The sequence below is a fragment of the Oncorhynchus keta genome, chromosome 12 (genome assembly GCF_023373465.1).
Source record: "Oncorhynchus keta strain PuntledgeMale-10-30-2019 chromosome 12, Oket_V2, whole genome shotgun sequence".
In the NCBI taxonomy this organism is placed as follows: Eukaryota; Metazoa; Chordata; class Actinopteri; order Salmoniformes; family Salmonidae; genus Oncorhynchus; species Oncorhynchus keta.
The window spans coordinates 35849755-35857254 of NC_068432.1; the positions used below are offsets into that span (position 1 = coordinate 35849755).

The 7500-nt window shown below is 45.2% G+C and overlaps 1 protein-coding gene and 1 long non-coding RNA gene across 7 annotated transcripts in view; both read right to left on the reverse strand.

The window, feature by feature from the left end:
- The window catches only part of LOC127906346 (uncharacterized), a 1601-nt gene extending 1580 nt beyond the window's left edge, over positions 1-21 (reverse strand). For all 3 annotated transcript variants that reach the window (XR_008060950.1, XR_008060948.1, XR_008060949.1), the window contains exon 1: positions 1-21. This exon is cut by the window's left edge and continues 94 nt beyond it. This is a non-coding gene — a long non-coding RNA (uncharacterized LOC127906346).
- Positions 1-7500, reverse strand: part of LOC118372846 (netrin receptor UNC5C-like) — a 343833-nt gene that overhangs the window by 262854 nt on the left and 73479 nt on the right. The window lies entirely within an intron of this gene.

Genomic DNA, 7500 nt, shown 5'->3' on the forward strand with positions numbered 1-7500 from the left:
AGCCTCTTCATCTAAAGCGCTCTATCACTCACCTCAATAAATACTCTTATCAGCTCTGCAGCTAGTCTCTTCATCTAAAGCGCTCTATCACTCACCTCAATATATACTCTTATCAGCTCTGCAGCTAGCCTCTTCATCTAAAGCACTCTATCACTCACCTCAATAAATACTCTTATCAGCTCTGCAGCTAGCCTCTTCATCTAAAGCGCTCTATCACTCACCTCAATAAATACTCTTATCAGCTCTGCAGCTAGTCTCTTCATCTAAAGCGCTCTATCACTCACCTCAATATATACTCTTATCAGCTCTGCAGCTAGCCTCTTCATCTAAAGCGCTCTATCACTCACCTCAATATATACTCTTATCAGCTCTGCAGCTAGCCTCTTCATCTAAAGCGCTCTATCACTCACCTCAATATATACTCTTATCAGCTCTGCAGCTAGCCTCTTCATCTAAAGCGCTCTATCACTCACCTCAATAAATACTCTTATCAGCTCTGCAGCTAGCCTCTTCATCTAAAGCGCTCTATCACTCACCTCAATAAATACTCTTATCAGCTCTGCAGCTAGCCTCTTCATCTAAAGCGCTCTATTACTCACCTATCAGCTCTAACTTACAGCAGACCACATTATTTCTCAGGTCTCTTGAAGTGATGTGCTATAACTCATGGACACTTCTACTTTTACAGAAGAAATTGTTCCCCATAGGAGAACCCTTTTGTGTTCCATGTAGAACCCTCTGTGGAAAGGTTTCTACATGGAACCCAAAAAGGGTTCTATCTATAACCAAAACGGGTTATTCAAAGGGTTATCTTATGGGGACAGCTGAAGAACCCTTTTAGGTTCTAGATAGGACCTTTTTTTCCAAGAGTGTAGTGCACGCTCATCAATACTTCTACTGTATCCAGCCCTCCCTGGGTACATTGGTCCTACACAACGCAGCTAACATACTGTATCTCCAATCCCAGGACAATGCCCACATATGATATAATATCAAGCTTAAACAGGCATACAATGGCTTCAATGTAATACTGAGCTGGTGAGGACACTGTTTGGTGGAGACAGAAGGAGTGCAGGAATGGATGGCAAAGAGAGAGGGAACGGTGAAGAGGAAGAGAGAGAATAAGATAAAGAGGTGAGATGTGTTGAGGTAGAGGGAACGGTGAAGAGGAAGAGAGAGAATAAGGTAAAGAGGTGAGATGTGTTGAGGTAGAGGGAACGGTGAAGAGGAAGAGAGAGAATAAGATAAAGAGGTGAGATGTGTTGAGGTAGAGGGAACGGTGAAGAGGAAGAGAGAGAATAAGGTAAAGAGGTGAGATGTGTTGAGGTAGAGGGAACGGTGAAGAGGAAGAGAGAGAATAAGGTAAAGAGGTGAGATGTGTTGAGGTAGAGGGAACAGTGAAGAGGAAGAGAGAGAATTAGGTAAAGAGGTGAGATGTGTTGAGGTAGAGGGAACGGTGAAGAGGAAGAGAGAGAATAAGGTCAAGAGGTGAGATGTGTTGAGGTAGAGGGAACAGTGAAGAGGAAGAGAGAGAATAAGGTAAAGAGGTGAGATGTGTTGAGGTAGAGGGAACGGTGAAGAGGAAGAGAGAGAATTAGGTAAAGAGGTGAGATGTGTTGAGGTAGAGGGAACGGTGAAGAGGAAGAGAGAGAATAAGGTAAAGAGGTGAGATGAGGTAGAGGGAACAGTGAAGAGGAAGAGAGAGAATTAGGTAAAGAGGTGAGATGTGTTGAGGTAGAGGAACGGTGAAGAGGAAGAGAGAGAATAAGGTAAAGAGGTGAGATGTGTTGAGGTAGAGGGAACGGTGAAGAGGAAGAGAGAGAATTAGGTAAAGAGGTGAGATGTGTTGAGGTAGAGGGAACAGTGAAGAGGAAGAGAGAGAATAAGGTCAAGAGGTGAGATGTGTTGAGGTAGAGGGAACGGTGAATAGGAAGAGAGAGAATAAGGTAAAGAGGTGAGATGTGTTGAGGTAGAGGGAACGGTGAAGAGAAGAGAGAGAATAAGGTAAAGAGGTGAGATGTGTTGAGGTAGAGGGAACGGTGAAGAGGAAGAGAGAGAATTAGGTAAAGAGGTGAGATGTGTTGAGGTAGAGGGAACGGTGAAGAGGAAGAGAGAGAATAAGATAAAGAGGTGAGATGTGTTGAGGTAGAGGGAACGGTGAAGAGGAAGAGAGAGAATAAGGTAAAGAGGTGAGATGTGTTGAGGTAGAGGAACGGTGAAGAGGAAGAGAGAGAATAAGGTAAAGAGGTGAGATGTGTTGAGGTAGAGGAACGGTGAAGAGGAAGAGAGAGAATAAGGTAAAGAGGTGAGATGTGTTGAGGTAGAGGAACGGTGAAGAGGAAGAGAGAGAATAAGGTAAAGAGGTGAGATGTGTTGAGGTAGAGGAACGGTGAAGAGGAAGAGAGAGAATAAGGTAAAGAGGTGAGATGTGTTGAGGTAGAGGGAACGGTGAAGAGGAAGAGAGAGAATAAGGTAAAGAGGTGAGATGTGTTGAGGTAGAGGGAACGGTGAAGAGGAAGAGAGAGAATAAGGTAAAGAGGTGAGATGTGTTGAGGTAGAGGGAACGGTGAAGAGGAAGAGAGAGAATAAGGTAAAGAGGTGAGATGTGTTGAGGTAGAGGGAACGGTGAAGAGGAAGAGAGAGAATAAGGTAAAGAGGTGAGATGTGTTGAGGTAGAGGAACGGTGAAGAGGAAGAGAGAGAATAAGGTAAAGAGAGATGTGTTGAGAGAGGGAACGGTGAAGAGGAAGAGAGAAATAAGTAAAGAGGTGAGATGTGTTGAGGTAGAGGGAACGGTGAAGAGGAAGAGAGAGAATAAGGTAAAGAGGTGAGATGTGTTGAGGTAGAGGGAACGGTGAAGAGGAAGAGAGAGAATAAGGTAAAGAGGTGAGATGTGTTGAGGTAGAGGGAACGGTGAAGAGGAAGAGAGAGAATAAGGTAAAGAGGTGAGATGTGTTGAGGTAGAGGGAACGGTGAAGAGGAAGAGAGAGAATTAGGTAAAGAGGTGAGATGTGTTGAGGTAGAGGGAACGGTGAAGAGGAAGAGAGAGAATAAGGTAAAGAGGTGAGATGTGTTGAGGTAGAGGGAACGGTGAAGAGGAAGAGAGAGAATAAGGTAAAGAGGTGAGATGTGTTGAGGTAGAGGGAACGGTGAAGAGGAAGAGAGAGAATAAGGTAAAGAGGTGAGATGTGTTGAGGTAGAGGGAACGGTGAAGAGAAGAGAGAGAATAAGGTAAAGAGGTGAGATGTGTTGAGGTAGAGGAACGGTGAAGAGGAAGAGGAAATAAGAGAGAGATGTGTTGAGGTAGAGGGAACGGTGAAGAGGAAGAGAGAGAATAAGGTAAAGAGGTGAGATGTGTTGAGGTAGAGGAACGGTGAAGAGGAAGAGAGAGAATAAGGTAAAGAGGTGAGATGTGTTGAGGTAGAGGAACGGTGAAGAGGAAGAGAGAGAATAAGGTAAAGAGGTGAGATGTGTTGAGGTAGAGGGAACGGTGAAGAGGAAGAGAGAGAATAAGGTAAAGAGGTGAGATGTGTTGAGGTAGAGGGAACGGTGAAGAGGAAGAGAGAGAATAAGGTAAAGAGGTGAGATGTGTTGAGGTAGAGGGAACGGTGAAGAGGAAGAGAGAGAATAAGGTAAAGAGGTGAGATGTGTTGAGGTAGAGGGAACGGTGAAGAGGAAGAGAGAGAATAAGGTAAAGAGGTGAGATGTGTTGAGGTAGAGGGAACGGTGAAGAGGAAGAGAGAGAATAAGGTAAAGAGGTGAGATGTGTTGAGGTAGAGGGAACGGTGAAGAGGAAGAGAGAGAATAAGGTAAAGAGGTGAGATGTGTTGAGGTAGAGGGAACGAAGAGGAAGAGAGAGAATAAGGTAAAGAGGTGAGATGTGGCAGTGAGGTAGAGGGAACGGTGAAGAGGAAGAGAGAGAATAAGGTAAAGAGGTGAGATGTGTTGAGGTAGAGGAACGGTGAAGAGGAAGAGAGAGAATAAGGTAAAGAGGTGAGATGTGTTGAGGTAGAGGGAACGGTGAAGAGGAAGAGAGAGAATAAGGTAAAGAGGTGAGATGTGTTGAGGTAGAGGTGAAGAGGAAGAGAGAGAATAAGGTAAAGAGGTGAGATGTGTTGAGGTAGAGGAACGGTGAAGAGGAAGAGAGAGAATAAGGTAAAGAGAGATGTGTTGAGGTAAGGTGAAGAGGAAGAGAGAGAATAAGAGAGGTGAGATGTTGAGGTAGAGGGAACGGTGAAGAGGAAGAGAGAGAATTAGGTAAAGAGGTGAGATGTGTTGAGGTAGAGGGAACGGTGAAGAGGAAGAGAGAGAATAAGGTAAAGAGGTGAGATGTGTTGAGGTAGAGGGAACGGTGAAGAGAAGAGAGAGAATAAGGTAAAGAGGTGAGATGTGTTGAGGTAGAGGGAACGGTGAAGAGGAAGAGAGAGAATAAGGTAAAGAGGTGAGATGTGTTGAAGAGGAACAGTGAAGAGGAAGAGAGAGAATAAGGTAAAGAGGTGAGATGTGTTGAGGTAGAGGGAACGGTGAAGAGGAAGAGGAGAATAAGGTAAAGAGGTGAGATGTGTTGAGGTAGAGGGTGAAGAGAGAGAGAATAAGGTAAAGAGATGTGTTGAGGAGGGAACGGTGAGAGAGAACGAGGTGAAGAGGTAGAGGGAACGAAGAGAAGAGAGAGAATAAGGTAAAGAGGTGAGATGTGTTGAGGTAGAGGGAACGGTGAAGAGGAAGAGAGAGAATAAGGTAAAGAGGTGAGATGTGTTGAGGTAAGAGGAGAACGATGTGAAGAGGAAGAGAGAGAAATAAGGTAAAGAGGTGAGATGTGTTGAGGTGAGGGAACGTGTGAAGAGAAGAGAGTGAAGAGGAAGAGAGATGAATAAGAGGAAGAGAGAATAAAGAGGTGAGATGTGTTGAGGTAGAGGGAACGGTGAAGAGGAAGAGAGAGAATAAGGTAAAGAGGTGAGATGTGTTGAGGTAGAGGGAACGGTGAAGAGGAAGAGAGAGAATAAGGTAAAGAGGTGAGATGTGTTGAGGTAGAGGTAGAAACGGTGAAGAGGAAGAGAGAGAATTAGGTAAAGAGGTGAGATGTGTTGAGGTAGAGGAACGGTGAAGAGGAAGAGAGAGAATTAGGTAAAGAGGTGAGATGTGTTGAGGTAGAGGGAACGGTGAAGAGGAAGAGAGAGAATAAGGTAAAGAGGTGAGGTGAGATGTGTTGAGATGTTGAGAGAGGAACGGTGAAGAGGAAGAGAGAGAATAAGGTAAAGAGGTGAGATGTGTTGAGGTAGAGGGAACGGTGAAGAGGAAGAGAGAGAATAAGGTAAAGAGGTGAGATGTGTTGAGGTAGAGGGAACGGTGAAGAGGAAGAGAGAGAATAAGGTAAAGAGGTGAGATGTGTTGAGGTAGAGGGAACGGTGAAGAGGAAGAGAGAGAATAAGGTAAAGAGGTGAGATGTGTTGAGGTAGAGGGAACGGTGAAGAGGAAGAGAGAGAATAAGGTAAAGAGGTGAGATGTGTTGAGGTAGAGGGAGGGATGAGAAAAGGAGAGGGAAAAAGGACAGTTGAAAGTGAGACGGAAGGGAAATACATTAGAGAGAAAGAGAGAGAGAAGACTTATTGTTAGTAACCACTGTACCCCACATCTCAGTCTCCAAGCCTCTGGTGGCTGATGAAAGTGGAGCAAGAGAATGAGGAGAGAGAGAGAGGGAGAGAGAGAGAGAGAGAGAGAGAGAGAGAGAGAGAGAGAGAGAGAGAGAGAGAGAGAGAGAGATGAAACAGAGGAGTGTGAGAACGAGTGCATACGAGCATGCCGATCCATCCCCTGCACCCTTGCTGTCCCTGTCAATCACAGCCCAGGCCTGCTCCTATTCTCCCATCCTCACACTCCTCCTAATGAGTTATTTGCATGTGCAGCACTGGGCTCTATCCCTCTATCAGCTAGCAGACACGCTGTCAATACTGAGGTACTGAGACAGGGAGACTGGGAATCTAAAACGCCTCAAGTTTTGATTTCAGCTATCTACTATCTGCTCTAGACGGCTCTATTCCCTATTGGGCATGGAGAAGCTACACTCTGAAGTGAACCAGACTCAATATTGCTTTAAGTGCCCCTCTTCTCCTCTCTTCTCTCTATTCATCTTCCCCTCTTTTCCCCACTTGGATGTCTGGGGATTGATCACACTTCTTTAATGACCAAGATTAATGTTAAGTAGAATTATGTTAATGAGGGCATTAGTCCCATTCCACTTTATTAAATTAAACTGCCATAAATACAAATACTATTATGGATTTTGCTATTGTTAATGAAGCGTGGAAGAGAACAATGTTATTTTGTTAATTGTAGTTTTGATATGGTTATTATGGTCTGTTCAGCTGGGCTTGGTGCTGTTCTGAGCACACAGCCACAAGGTCAAAGCAACAAACCTCAATGTGAGTGTGTGTGTGTGCGTGTGTGTGTGTGTGTGTGTGTGTGTGTGTGTGTGTGTGTGTGTGTGTGTGTGTGTGTGTGTGTGTGTGTGTGTGTGTGTGTGTGTGTGTGTGTGTGTGTGTGTGTGTGTGTGTGTGTGTGTGTGTGTGTGTGTGTGTGTGTGTGTGTGTGTGTGTGTGTGTGTGTGTGTGTGTGTGTGTGTGTGTGTGTGTGTGTGTGTGTGTGTGTGTGTGTGTGCCTGCCTGAAAAATCAAAACACAACATCTTGCTATAGTTTCAACAAGCTGACATAGTGTAACCCCTAGAGATCTACAGTAGCACAGAAATCAAAACATGCTCTTTCAAACTAATAAAAATACACAAGTTGTCTAAGGTTTCATGTGCCAGTGTGAGATCCCAACCTCTCTCTCAGTCAGATCAGGATATCTTTGATGACAGAAACATGAGAACAGTCTAGGTTAATATACTTCTCTCTGAGACGCTACACCTGTGTGTGTGTGTGTGTGTGTGTGTGTGTGTGTGTGTGTGTGTGTGTGTGTGTGTGTGTGTGTGTGTGTGTGTGTGTGTGTGTGTGTGTGTGTGTGTGTGTGTGTGTGTGTGTGTGTGTGTGTGTGTGTGTGTGTGTGTGTGACACTGCACGAGTGTAACATGGAGACTAAACTCATAAGGGCTGTCTCCTAGCTGTGGACTTTTTCCTTGGGACAATCTCTATATCCTCCTCTCCACCTCTCCTTCCATCCCTCCATCCCGGGGCCAACCCCCCTGAGAAGCAGACACTTAACCCCAATAGCCCTCCCCAGCACTCAGCCGGTCCCCTACACCAAAACAACGTCACTTCAGATCAGCTCACATTGAGCCTGGCAAATCAATGATTCATGAAATAAGGGGGGGAATAAATGAACAAGACGTTTGGACCTGCTGCTTCCAGTGGCTCTGCGAGCTCTTTGTGTTCTGCTAATCACAGGTGTCTGGGTTTGGGCACTGCAGAGTGGCTGCAGGTTTGTCGTTTTAGGCTTCAGTGCTTCAGGAGAAGGCCATATGTAGAGACGACCCCCCTTGGTCAGTTTGGTTTCCCCCACTGAGA